The 12,594-nt window shown below is 39.4% G+C and overlaps 1 pseudogene; it reads left to right on the top strand.

The window, feature by feature from the left end:
- Positions 1 to 683: 683 nt before the first annotated feature.
- LOC147035767 (uncharacterized) overlaps positions 684 to 12,594 on the top strand; it is a 30,912-nt pseudogene continuing 19,001 nt past the window's right edge.

Below are 12,594 nucleotides of genomic sequence, written 5' to 3' on the forward strand. Positions count from 1 at the left end.
GATGAGTTGATGTTTGAGAAAGTAGTAATAGGAGACCAGTCTGTAAGTTTGATGGCTGCTCGGAGACCCTGCCAGTCGGCTTGAGTGAAATGCCAGACTCGACGGCGGTGAGGTGGTTCTCTGATAAAAGCCAGAGAGATGTCCACTTTGACAAGGACGTGGTCAGAAGAACCAATTGGAGCGAAGGAAGAGCAGCAGATATTGTCAGGGAAATTTGTCAAAACCAGATCCAGAAGAGATGGAGTACCATTGGTTGAGATCCGGGTCGGGAAGTTGACCGATTGAGTCAGTCCCAATGAGTCGCAGAAAGCTTTTGCTGAGGTGCCATGGCAGGTGAGAGAGGTACCCACACCTAGCCAACTGGCGTGATGACAATTGAAGTCACCACATAAGAGGAAGAGAGAGTTTGGATGAGAGGATAGAAGATGGTCCATGTTTTCGGATAGTGAGGTGTAGATGGAGTCTTGGGGGATTTCAATGCATCGACTGCAACTGAAATGGATGGTCATGACACATGTGTTGGCAAACATGGGTCTGGAACTGTGAACCAGAACAGCACAAATTTCCTTGCATTTGCAAGAAGTTGTGGACTTATGGTCGCTGGTTCATGGTTTCAGTATCAACAGGCTCATCGCTGGAGTTGGCATTCCAATGCTGGTGGTGTGGCAAAGGAGATTGCCCATATGCTCGGTGATGGGTGCTGGTGGATGATTCACAACTGCAGGGTCTGCCAGAGCACTCAGTTCCTCAAAACCTTCCACAGGCTTCCTGTTGCAACTCTGAAGTTGAAGCGTAAATCTGTGAGAGTGGTACCATTCCAACCTCAGCTGGATGTTGGCAAGCTTAGGAATGAGAGCATATCTGAGGATTTTGCCAACAGGCTGAGTGGGGATTTGGTTGTTCTGGGTGTTTTACGGAATCCTGAAGAGTTGTGAGTGCCTTTAAGACTTCCATCCGTGATGTTGCCAGTGGATGTTTAGGAACCTACCGTCAGGCGAAGAAGAACTTTAGCTCTCAAGGGACACTGGAGAATGTTGTCCAGAGTCACAGGGCCAGGCTTTTTGGTAGAGCTGAGCTGTTCAGGAATTGAGGCATAAACCGTATGTGTGCTGAGGGCTGATAAGGTGACTGATGTGCGAGGAATCTGTGAAGGGGTTGAGCATTACCTGTGGTCATGTGATTCTCCTGCTTACAGGTAAATTTGTGCATTGTGGTCCTCCAAGACTGTCGCTCAGTGTGCTGCAATGAGAGTGGAGGGTGTTGGGCATAACAGTTGAATCCAAAGTGAAGGCCCGCTGGGCCGGTTATTTGAGCGGCTGTACCAGGCTGTCCGACCAGCTGTTGAATTGGACATCAGTGGTGTAAGTATCCCTATTGCTGACCTTCCAATCAACTGTGAACCACCTTTGTTTGTGGAAACACAGGATGCAGTGAAGCAGTTGAAACAGATATAGCTCCTGGCATCTGTGGCATCAATGCTGAACTACTCAAGGCTGGTGGAAATGCTGTATTCATGGCATTACATGCAATTATGTGCTCCGCCTGGAACACAGGCATCACCCCAACTGACTGGAAGAGGGGCCTTGTTATTCCTCTTGTGAAATGGAAGGGTGTTTACCAGGAATGCAAAAGTTACCCAGGGGTCACAATTCTCTTATTGCAGGGCAAGGTCTTTGCTCGGAAAATTACTCATAAGGTTTGACACCATCTGCTTGAGCACCAGCACCCATAGCAGTCAGGCTTTACTCCGTCATAGGGGAATTTTGTTGGTTGTGGGACTACTTCAGTTCCCACTTGACTTTAATGTTAACTCAGGGAAAAACTATTTGACCCTTTCAATAAAAAGGAGTGAATTTTTTCTCACAAAACCAATCTCCTGTGGCACCAACTTCTCCTTGTTCTCCCCCACCTCATCCACTCATATTGCACGATCTTATCAATATTAAATTGTTTCTGGGACAAAGCTCTTCCATGAGCCTCAAATCTGCATCATTTTTCTTTTTTTATCCTCCACTATTTTATTTACACCGCCACCCCTGACCACCCACCCTCCCTCCACTTTCCCTAACCCATTTGAACAGATTCCTTCCTTTTATATCCCTACCTATAGATAAAAATACCTGAAACACAATCCTTGGCACTTGCTTGTGGATTTGGCAATTCTACCAAAAAAAAGACATCAAAAGCCATGTCAGTCAAGTGATGCACCACAATCCATAGCATCAGCTGACAGAATTAGGCAATGGTTGGTTCTGTTGTTTTTTTGGTTTTTTTTTCCAGACTTCAACTGAGCCGGTTTGCCAAACTTGTGTTTGTAGTTATCATGCCAGCTTCATCAGAAAGTTATTGTTGAGATATTCTGGGGCTGATCACATTTTGGTTGGAAAACATGTGCGTAAACCCAGAAGAGGTACTAGGTTTGCTTACCTTCCCTCCCCACTCTCAATTCTATTTAAACTGTCGAGGTCAAGGTTTTGCAAACCATCATCGACTCATCATATCTGCTGTGATGTTGCTTTACGAAAAAATTCCAACCGAGAGGTAAGTCGACATGCTTGCTCTGATCCTCCTGCAATACTTGTCTGTTCGTCATTGTACCACAAATTTATTTAAGATTATTTTCCCTCCTAGCTTTAACTCGGCGAAAAAATATTCCAGTCTCTCCAATGACATTTTAGATGAGTTTTGGATTGAGGATGACTCGCTTTCGTGGGACGATTATGGCTTTGAATCAAAACATGAGTTAAAGTTTCATTTATTTATCATGCTATACAAACAGCTCTGTTGTATGAAGATTAAGTTATGTTTGTCCATATTTTCACAGCAAAACATTGCAGAATTCCTGAAAGAAAATGATGTTCTTCGTGAAATTTGGAGTGAGTTCATACATTTGGTTGAAGACATTTTGAATTACGCTAACGCTGGTGAAACTAGATACAATCTGCTTGTTTTGATCCCACTCCATGAACTACTATCCAACAGCCAACAGGCTGAACTTTGGCCTCTGGCCAGAATTTCCCTCCCACCAATGTTGGCAACCCAACAACATTTCACAGTATCCAATGCATAAGCCGTGCTGGAATTACTTGGTTATACTCAAAGCTGTCGTACTTTCATGATATATTTCACAATAATTATTTTCCTTTTTCATGAAAGCATGACTGAAAAGTCAAACTCTATCATGGATGACTCGCTTTTGTGAGACGATTATGGATTTGAATCAAAACGTGATATTCTTTGCACTGATGTATATTTCAAACTGAATCGAGTGAATTCAGCCATCAATCATCTTGAGGTAAAGTTTCATTTATTTTGAAATGTAATGCGATACAAACAACTCTGTTCTATGAAGAAGAATAACGTATGTCCTTATTTTCACAGGTTGCCCTTTCAGAATTCATGAACAAAAATGATATTCTTTGTGAAACTCGGAGTGAGCTCATGGATTTGTTTGAGGAGTTTTGATTGAATTTGACACAGAAACTGACATGTTTTCCACATTAATGTCCGAGTTTTGGTGCCACTCAAAGAACTGCCATCCAACAGGTGCGACCTATTTAATTAAATTAGTTATAGTCAAAACTATCATGTGGTGGGGGCTATTAAATAATGAATATTAATATTTAGATTAATATTCATCATGGCTTTGGTAAGAATTCTGTTTGTAAAAGCAATTTGTATGTATTTCCAGCTCGAGAAAGACATTAAAACAGGCTTCAGATTGCACTGCGGTTAAAGATTCCCTCCCCCGAGCCTATGACAGGTGAGTGATTTGTCTATAAGTATACATATATATATATATATATATATATATATATATATATATATATATATATATATATATATATATATGTAATTAATTGGTTATACTGCTTGATTTACCATTGCACATAAAATTAATTAAATATTTTTCCTTCCTCCTTTTGACTCAGGGATTGAAGAAATGGTTCATCTCAACTTTATAGAATGCTGTAAAAAAAATTCAGAATAACCCATTCACACCAGTAGGGTGAATATACTGATTCTGGCTCACTTTTCTCCATGTAAATGAATGGGGGATTTTCAGCGATTCATTTTTTTTTCCCCGAAAACTAAACCCCCCTTTTTATCCCAAGGTATATTTATTTGTCTCCCCTTTTAACCTCGGGACACTTTTTTCAAATAACCAATGCAATAAGATAAAGATTTGTTCAAGTCGTAAAGTAGTAATGTGATTTGTTAAAGGTGATTCTAAAGACATATCTGAAACATCTAAGCCTCAGGACACTCTTTTTCAAATAACCAATGCATATTGTTTAGCTCACTCATTGAACCTATAAAGGTTTGTTCATTCTCAAATTCCTTCAATAGTTTAATTTTCTTTGCACAATAATCCCCATCTAAAATATTTGAAAACTAGAACGGGCACTCAGTCGAGCGCATACCTTTGCCGCCGCAACTTTTTTCCGGGCACATTTGAAAAACGTCATTTTAAAACGTCCATGACTTCACAACCATCAGTCCAATTGATGTCAAATTTGGTGTGTAACCTCCTTGAAGGCATTCCAACAAAATGGAATGATAAACACTGAAAAATTAAAAAGTTGAAAAATGATGTCATCTTTTGACGTCATTTTGACGCACTTCCGGGGATGTCACGTCCAATTGGGGACTACCATTCTGAAAGCTCGTAGTTCACTGAACGTTTTAACGTTGGTTTCATGTCAATAGCTCTATTAGATCTGAAGCTATGCCTACAAGTATATTTTGACCTTGAGTGTGACCTTGACCTTGACTACAGAGTTAATTGGCAAAACCTGTACATCAATAAACAGATATTTTGGTACTGATCCTAATGCCTGGATTTGGGAGACTTTGCTTTTTAAATTACATAGATATTTGAATGTAAAATATCAGGACATTTTAGCCACAATTGAAAAACATCAATGACGTCATAACGGTCAGTCCGATCGAAGCCAAATTTGGTGTGTGACGTCCTTAACGTAAGTCCGACAAAACGTTATGATCAAAACTGATGAGATCGAAAATTGAAAATTTACGTCATATTTTGACGTCATTTAAACGCACTTGTGCTGACATTACGTCAAATCCAACACTACATATCCGAAAGGTATCTCGTCATGGAACAATATGGTGGTTGTTGCATGTCGATAGCTCTGCTATGAAGGAAGTGTGGGGGAAAAATTTATATTAATGTATTTTAAATTGCAACAAATGGAGTTTCAGAAATGTAACTTTTATGCTGCAAGTTGAATTGGCTGTCATTTCTGGCCAAAAGACTTTTGCCCTAAATGATAAAAAATGTGTTGTTCTGGAGCAGAGTGACCGAGCTGAAAAATGAACCTTTGCTTCGAAATGTACGAAGTGGCTTTTCGTCTGAAGGACACGTCTACAGTCTGGGTGAATATCCCCCAACCTCTCTCTCTCACGAAAGTATAAAATGCTTTGAAATCTAAAATTGTTTTCAGTGCAAGCACATGAGGAAGTATAGTTTCTCAGTAGCTTGTACTCCTTGGAACTGACCAAGTACCAAGTTAGAATAAAACTCTCTGATGTAATGTAGAAGTGAATTGAATCGGGTTGGTCTAACTGTTAACTAAAGTAAGAATAAATGAAATAGAACCAAATAATATTGAAATCAAATGGGGATTCTTAAGTTCATTGTACAAGGGTGAGAAGTGTATGGTGTATAATTAGGAAATAAATTGTTTCACAAGGAAGGACTTGTGTGGACATCAGTTTTATCAGTGTCAATAGGGTTTTTGTCGGATTTTATAATCAAATCGGACAAACGTTAAACTCTGTCTGAAGTCAAATAGGATTCCACAGTCGGCCAGTTGGAATCCTTCAGGAAGACAACGATCACAACAAGGTGGGTTTAAAAACCTTTGTTAAATTAAATTTAACTTTGTTAAATTAAAAATATTAAATCCACATCAGTTGGCGCCGTGACTTGGATTCGAACCGACGTTGGTGCGGTGCTCGTGACGGGAGGTGCTTAATCTGCCGGAGGCAGTGCTTGGAGGAACGACAAGTGCTTGAGCAAAGGTAAGGGAGAGCGCTCTCAGCAGGTAACACATTTCGAACAAAGAAAAGTTCATTGTCAGATAATTTTATTGAGAGAAAGAAGAGGATCCGGCGGAGGGAGTCCGTTTTAAAGTAAACGATAAATACTGTAGTTGTTTTAGAAAAGTGTTGGAGAAGAAGAGGAGTCAGATGACAAGAAGAGGCTCGTTAAGGAGCCAGATGTGTAATTAAATGGGCATGATGAAGCAACATGCCACATGTTTGCATTGATACGGACCGGCTGTGAGAGAGATGGCCGAGGACACGGCTGAGATGCCGAGATAGGGTTAAAATAGATAAATATTATAAGTTACCTGTTTATAAGAGTTATAAGAGTTACTTTTTGTTCATTGAACTCACTGGAAGTTTGTTGGCAGTGAGGTTGTTATAATATATTGTGTGGAGGTTTTACGGATTTGTAAATGCAATGATTTGCACGAAACGTTTTGTAGAGTGCAGGAGACGATTAACCAGCTGGGACTATTAACCAGCTGGGAGTTGGTGATTTGCATTGAGATGCATGTGTTGCTTAGAGTAAAAATGAAACTTGTGCGAGTCCAATATTCACTGCAATGAAACATGTTCTGTTGGGATTTTGACGATATTTTAACTCGTGCTGAGTTGAGCTGTGGGTCTGTTTGAAATGGCATGATATACATTCTTGGCGTTGTATTTCCACGCGAAGGTCACAAACTACAATGTGTGAGATCCACTCCACTCGATCTGTGGGGGGTGGCATATATCTTTACACTGAGTCTTTGTTCGAGCCTTTGCTTTATGTGTGAAATTCGATTCATATGCAGATTCAAGAGAATGAGATAGAAATGTGATTGGTATTTGTCACGTGATCACACGGGAGTCTATGAGATGCAATGCTGTCTAGTGTATGTGTTGAAGCCATGACAGAGTAATGCAAACTGTGGGTTTTGCCTGTCAGAGTTTTTTCCTTTTTTCTTCCCACCGGATGTGGAGAGAACTTCCTGTTCCTTGTTCCTTGGTATTTGTGGCGCACCCTCTCGACTGAATGTTTAAAGTGAAGTCCATTTCGGAAAAAGTGTTGAAGTTTTATTTTACAACCATCGGGATTTTGAATAAATTGTGAAATAACAATTGGGAATGTGGATATACTGTATTTGATTTAAATGTAGAAACGTGATTTGGAATGATTTTAATGATTTGATGATGTTTAGCACGTGGGGCAATTCACAGATAATAGATGATTACCTCGGATGGACGTTGAAATATTGTTTTATTCGTCTGCAAATGTTGAGGTTACCTGAACTTGTGCTGGGAAGGCAATTGCAAACAACCCAGTGTAACCCTTTGATCGATTCAGTCAATGTAAATTCATGATTTAATTGGATAGATGCTGAAGATTTAATTTTTCATTTATGGATTTTAAAAGGAAATATTTTATTGTTTTGACCAAAAAGTTGTTTAAGAGAGTTTGGATGTTTATTAGTCTGAAGTTTAAGATGCTTTTCTAAGACTGGGATAAAGATTGTGGAGGGTGAAGCTGCATGTCTAGATTGAGTGTTTGAGCTGCAATTTAAATGATATTCGCCTGATAACAGATTTGACAAGTTATTTGACAATTTTTGAACAACTGTTTAAAATGATTTATTTGTTTTGATAAAAGAAAATGGATTCATAATTGAGAAGGTCAGAGTAAGTGATAGATGGTTTGTGTATGTGAATTGGAAAAATGGCAGCATGTTTACTGTTTTGGTGAGAGAGAAGTGGACAGATGGAGAAATGTCAGAGATTTAAAATGTCAATGGAAATAGCAAATGAGATGGATGTTTTGAGTATACGTACAACTGGGATTTCTGTATATTTTAGCATGTTGTTTTGGGAAATAACAAGGAAAGGGATTAAAATATTGATATGACATATAATGCAAGTTAATGCTTTCATAAGAATCTTAGTTAGTCTTGTAGAACTACATGTGCCCATGACGGTTATTGATTGGTGTTTAATTGATGCTTTGTTTGTTTTGGAGTATTGAAAGCAGTCTTTGAAGCAATGTACAATTTCATCTAAATGAAGTTTGGAAAGAAGTTCCACACAAAGATTGGACAATGGGAGAACCCAGATTTGGGTGATTGAGCATTCAACACATGATCATGCCCCTTCCCGAGGAGATAAGATGGAGCAATGTGGGAAAAGAAAGAAAAAACCCACTGAGGAGAAGGTTGAGCAAAGTCTTAACGTTGGCATTGTGTGGTGCCTGCGTGGAGGAATGTTCTCAGCCACACTCTCGATTGCCGCTCTGCAAATACATCGTGAACTTGCTGTGGTCACTTCAATGTACAACAGGCCTGGAATTCTGCGCTCCTTCAACCCAGTGTCCGGCCCAAACTTGTACTTGCCCACATCTACCTTCTCCTCAGCTCAAGGAGTGTTTCGATTGTGTTTCCCATTGGGTGCTGCTCTATCCAGACCCTGACCTGTTTATCTTCTGACTTCGGGTAGCATGTTTCAATGTGTGACACATACTGATGAACAGGCCATAAATGAAATGTAAACTCACTCATTTTCTGATATGAGCACACACTGCCATTGTTGATTGAACTTGAATAATGGAAATCTTTTCTCCTTCAGGAATGGGACATGGTAATCATGTGTAAGAAAAATTATTCAAATTTTCCTTAAAAAAAAAACGGGGGAGTGTGGGGGAAAAATTTATATTAATGTATTTTAAATTGCAACAAATGGAGTTTTAGAAATGTAACTTTTATGCTGCAAGTTGAATTGGCTGTCATTTCTGGCCAAAAGACTTCTGCCCTAAATGATAAGAAATGTGTTGTTCTGAAGCAGAGTGACCGAGCTGATAAATGAACCTTTGCTTAGAAATGTACGAAGTGGCTTTTCGTCTAAAGGACACGTCTACAGTCTGGTTGAATATCCCCCAACCTCTCTCTCACGAAAGTATAAAATGCTTTGAAATCTAAAATTGTTTTCAGTGCAAGCACGTGAGGAAGTATAGTTTCTCAGTGGCTTGTACTCCTTGGAACTGACCAAGTACCAAGTTAGAATAAAACTCTCTGATGTAATGTAGAAGTGAATTGAATCGGGTTGGTCTAACTGTTAACTAAAGTAAGAATAAATGAAATAGAACCAAATAATATTGCAATCAAACGGGAATTCTTAAGTTCATTGTACAAGGGTGAGAAGTGTATGGTGTATAATTAGGAAATAAATTGTTTCACAAGGAAGGACTTGTGTGGACATCAGTTTTATCAGTGTCGATAGGGTTTTTGTAGGATTTTATAATCAAATCGGACAAACGTTAAACCCTGTCTGAAGTCAAATAGGATTCCACAATCGGCCAGTTAGAATCCTTCAGGAGAACAACGATCACAACAAGGTGGGTTTAAAAAATCCACATCAGAAGTTATGCTCAAAAGAGTGTTTTCGACCTTTTCATGACCTTGACCTTGACCTTTGACCCGATTACTCCCAAAATCCAATCAAATCGTCCTTCGATACTCATGAATCATCCCACCAAATTTCATGCAATTTGGTTTAATACTTTCTGAGTTATGCGAAGAACAAACAAACACACATATTCACAAATAAATAAATACACAGCGACCAAAACATAACCTTTCGCAGAATACGAAGGTAACAAAACATTTGAATCTTTATATTTTTTAAGATACCCCTTTTGTGCTATTACGAAATGATAAACTTCTCTTAATGCTCTTGTTTGACCACTTCCTGAGCCACAGGTTATTTTTGTTAAGCCACGCTCACTTTTATAAGCCCCACCCACTTTTATTTAAACCCCGCCTACTTTTCATGAGGTATAATCTTAAACCACGCCCACTTTTCCCTAAGCCCCACCCACTTTTCATGAGATATCCCCAAAGTCACGCCCAGTTGTCCGAAGCCCCGCCCAATTTCTCTAAGCCCCGCCCACTTTAGTGAGGTATTCCGTAAGCCACGCCCACTTTTCCTAAACCCCGCCCACTTTTGCTAAGCCCCGCTTATGCACATCATTTCCAGTTCATCTCTGACTCACAAAGAAATCGCTAGAAAATTCTGGAATGTTATGGTTTTGAAAAATTTCCCAACAAAGGCTTGCCTGGGCCTGCTCAGGGAATTTCCAAAGGAAACCACAACCACCAGTCTTTCCCTATAAAAGCCTCAAGCCCAGGCTCCATTTTAAACATTTTTTTGCTGGCAATGGTGTGCTGTGTGCTTGCGTGGAACTCTCCGACTTGTATGGAACTAAACCTTCAAGATGATGAACTGGATTCAAACCTCTTATCCATTGAGGTAAGATTTTATTTCCCTATTTTCAGTTTGATTTAAGCATCGACTCATTTAATAATTACATAACTTAATTAATACATTATTATTTTCTCTCACAGGAAATTGTATCTGAAAATACCGATTTTGCCACAACTTTGGGCGAAATTATTGGCTTGGTTGAAGACCTTGTGAGCGACCAAGACCCACAGAACGAGCGAGACCTTGAGTGGGATGACTTTGGGGTTCCATGGAGATTGAGTACTTGTATGGAAATAAACCATCAAGTTGATGAATTGGATTCAAACCTCTTATCTGTTGAGGTAAGATTTATTTTCCTATTTTCAAACTTTGTTTGAAGCATATTCATTTAACAATTAAATCACTTGATTAATACATTATTATTTTCTCTCACAGGAAATTGTATCTGAAATACCAAATTAAAACACTGCTTTTGCAACAACTTGGGGCAAAATTGTTGGTTGGTTGAAGACCTTATGAGCGACCAAGACCCACAGAACGAGTTCATCCCTGATGATCCAACCAAAGAGTTATACCTTCGAGACCAGCAAAGTCCTGAAAAAGAGTTTTGCAACAATAGTACTCATTGTGAGTTATTAAGACAATACCCCCTGAATAAGTTATACCTTGATGAGCCAGAATACAACTTTTACCTTGGAGACTCACAATTTTCAGACATTTTGAAAAATGGAGTTTTCCTTGATGATCCGCAGTTATACTATGTGAGATATATCACTGAAACCCATCAAAATTGGAAAAATGGAGATTTCCTTGATGATCCACAGTTATACTATGTGAGATCTATCACTGAAACCCATCAAAATTAGAAAAATGGAGATTTCCTTGATGATCCACAGTTATACTATGTGAGATCTATCACTGAAACCCATCAAAATTGGAAAAATGGAGATTTCCTTGATGATCCACAGTTATACTATGTGAGATCCATCACTGAAACCCATCAAAATTGGAAAAATTGAGATTTCCTTGATGATCCACAGTTGTACTATGTGAGATCTATCACTGAAACCCATAAAAATTGGAAAAAATGGAGTTTTCCTTGATGATCCACAGTTATACTATGTGAGATTAATTACCAAAACCCACTATATTTCTGGAAATAGTGATTCTACCTTGGAGTCTTGGATAGATGTTTATATTTTTGGAGACTTGAAATGTGGGTTCTAGCTTGATAACTCACAATGTGATACGTATCTTGGAAACTCAACAGGAATGTGGTTATACCTTGGAGACTTGGAAAGTTGGGCTTATTTTGGAGAATTGAAATGCTACCACTCTTTTGGATGTAAACCTATCAAGAAAGTTCTTACTCCCCCATTCTACGTCATCAAACCTGAAAGCCTTAAAAGGCAGAATTGGAAGAAGAGAAAAAAACACAAAAATATATATTGTTCGTTCTGGGAAGAAAGTGCAGGCATACTCCCCCTTTCTACATCATCAAACCTGAAAGCCTTAAAAGACAGAATGGGAAGAAGAGAAAAAAAACGAAAAGATATATATAGGTTGAAATCTCATTTTGAAAAAGACATTGTGTTGGGTGAAGGTTGGGGGGTTGGGGTTAAGATTTTGAATGTGAGGGTTGGGACACACACACACACACACACACACACACACACACACACACACACACACACACACACACACACACACACACACACACATCAAAAAACAAAAGCTAAGCCTTGACTCTTCAGTTGAGGATTCTGTGTTTGGGGCTGACAGATCTAAGAACGTCCCCCTTGACGCACATTATATACTGTTATACAACTCGGACTTGGCCCTCGATTGTCCACAACCGTGTATAGTAGGAGGGAGTGAAGCTCCAACCCATTGCTCCCATTGCGCGCGCGTGCACACACACACACACACACACACACACACACACACACACACACACACACACACACACACACACACCACCAAACAAAAGTTAAGCCTTGACTATTCAGTTGAAGATCCTGTGTTTGGGGTTCACAGATCTAAGAACGTCCCCCTTGACACATTATATACTGTTATACACCTCGGGCGTAGCCCTCGAGTGTCCACAATGGTGTATTGTTGGAGGGAGTGAAGCGCCAACCCATTGCTCCCATTGCACACACACACACACACAAACACACATACACACACACACACACACACACACATCAACAAACAAAAGTTAAGCTTGAATATTCAGTTGAGGATTCTGTGTTTGGTGTTCACAGATCGAAAAACTTCATCCTTCAC

Source organism: Eptatretus burgeri, chromosome 1, assembly GCF_056783735.1.
Source record: "Eptatretus burgeri isolate ZD-2024b chromosome 1, Ebu_testis_v1, whole genome shotgun sequence".
NCBI lineage: Eukaryota > Metazoa > Chordata > Myxini > Myxiniformes > Myxinidae > Eptatretus > Eptatretus burgeri.